We start from the raw sequence: 2,422 nt of genomic DNA on the forward strand, positions 1-2,422 counted from the left end.
GAGGAGGAGGAGAGGAGAGAGGGGGGGGAAGAGGGGGTAGGCAGGGACTGGAGAAGAAGAATGGAGGAGAGAGATGATGGGAGGAGGAGGAGGAAGAAGAGAATATGAGAAGAGACAGATAAAGAGAGAAGGGGACGGAGGGGCGAAGAGGGAGGAGAGGGTTTTGAGAAGGAAAATGGAAGAGAGAAGTGAAGGGAGGAGGAGGAAGAGAGGAAAGGGATAGAGAATTACAAGTGTTGTTATATAACAATGTTTTAGATACAAAGGAAGAGGAGAGAAGCGAGAGGTGAAAGGAGGAGGAGGAGGAAGATGAGGAAAGGAGAGAGATGAAGGAAGAAGGAAAAGAAAGAGAGAAGCAAGAGGTGAAGGGAGGAGAGAGAAGTAGAGTTGAAAAGAAGAAGAGAGAGACGTAGAAGGAGAGAAGGGGAAGAGAGAATAGGAGAAGAAGAGTCGAGACTGGTAAAAGAAGAGGAAAGGAGAGAATTAGAGAGAGAATAGGGGAAGGAAAAAGACGAAGGGAAAGAGAAGACGACGATAACAAGAAAGGAAAAAAATAAAAGACACAGGAAGTGAAGAAACCGGAAGACCAGGGAGAGAAAGGTAGTGAGAGTAAGAAAGAAATAAAGCACATAAAACAGTTAAGGAAAAGGTAAAAAGGTGTTTAAGGGAAGGAATTAAGGTAAGAGAGGGAAGGAGGAGGTAACGAGAAGGATAAAAGATATTTAAGGGAAGGAATCAAGGTAAGAGAGGGAAGGACGAAGTATTTAAGGGAAGGTATTAAGGTAAGAGAGAGAAGGAGGAGGTAATGAGAAAGACAAACAAACATTTAAGGGAAGGAATTAAGGTAAGAAAGAGAGTGCAAAGATAACGAAAAGGATAAAAGATATCTAAGGGAAGGAATCAAGGTAAGAGAGGGAGTGAAAAGATAACGAAAAGGATAAAACATATCTAAGGGAAGGAATCAAGGTAAGAGAGGGAGGGAGGAGGTAACGAGACGGATCAGAAACGGGGTAATTGGTGATAAGCCGCCTTACCTTGATTGGACACAGGGGTTCGAAATCCTATTCTGCACACTAATATCGAGTCAAGTGTTTCCTGCGATGTCGTTGCGTGGATAGAAATCACTTTGACTTTTCGCTATGACCTTTTTTTTTTACTGATCCATTGCAACTTCGGTTATCAATTTTGTTTTTCGGTGGTTAGTGCCTTCGTTAAATTTGTATGGGTTGTAGAGATCATTGGCGTATTATTTTGAATGATGTGTTTCAATGTTATGCGATCTATCAATGTTGTAATGCTTTTTTTCCTTATATGATTTGCATAATCCATGCTATATTGTTTCATGGTTTAAATCATTATGATCTTTGTTACCATTATTATTATTATTATTATTATTATTATTATTATTATTATCATTAGTATTGTTATTGTTGTTGTTGTTGTTGTTGTTGTTGTTGTTGTCTTTGTTGTTCTTGTCGTTACTGCTGTTATCATTATTATTATTATTGTTATCATTGTCACTGTCACTGCTGTCATTATTATTGTTTGTATGATTACCATTATTGTTATTATCATTATTATTACAATTGTTAATATCATCATTACTATCATTATGATTATCATGACTATCATTGTTATTATCTTATCATTATTCTTATCATTATTAGTATCATCAGTACCATCATCATTTATCGTTATTATCATTACCGTTACTATTGTTGTTATCATTATCATTATAGATATTATTGCCAATATCATTATTATGATTATTCGTATCATTATTACTATTGCCATTATTATCATTTTCGTCATCATTATTATTATTATTATCATTATTATTGCTATCATTATTATTATAATTATGACCGTATCATTAAAATGATAATTATCATTATCATTTTCATTTTATTATTATTATTATATTATTATTATTTATCCTCATTGACTATACTATCATCTGTTTGTTATCATTATCAACATCATTATTATAAATATTACGACAAAGTATCATCATAATCGTCTTTATTTCAAAATAATATCCAAAATATCAGCATCAACGGCTACGCTTCACTACATTGTGATTCCTTATGAAAAAAAACAAAAAACAGAAACGAATCAAGATTTTCTCAATGGATGATCTTCTTTTGTCAGGATCGGAAACTCTAAAAGGGAATACAATAGCTTTTGTTACAGAGGATGAGAATCATCTGGAATCAGTGCGGTTTTAGGCCGAGGCGAAAAATGACGCATGTAGAATATGGCTGTTGTGTTAATGGTCGTGTCTGTTTTATTTTGCGGTGTTTATTCATTTTCTCTCTCTCTATGTAAATATATATATATATGTATGTATATGTTAAATATATCAATCTATCTATCTATCATATATATATATGAGTATAGTAAATATACATATATAAATGAA

Source organism: Penaeus chinensis, chromosome 2 (genome assembly GCF_019202785.1).
Source record: "Penaeus chinensis breed Huanghai No. 1 chromosome 2, ASM1920278v2, whole genome shotgun sequence".
Classification (NCBI taxonomy): domain Eukaryota; kingdom Metazoa; phylum Arthropoda; class Malacostraca; order Decapoda; family Penaeidae; genus Penaeus; species Penaeus chinensis.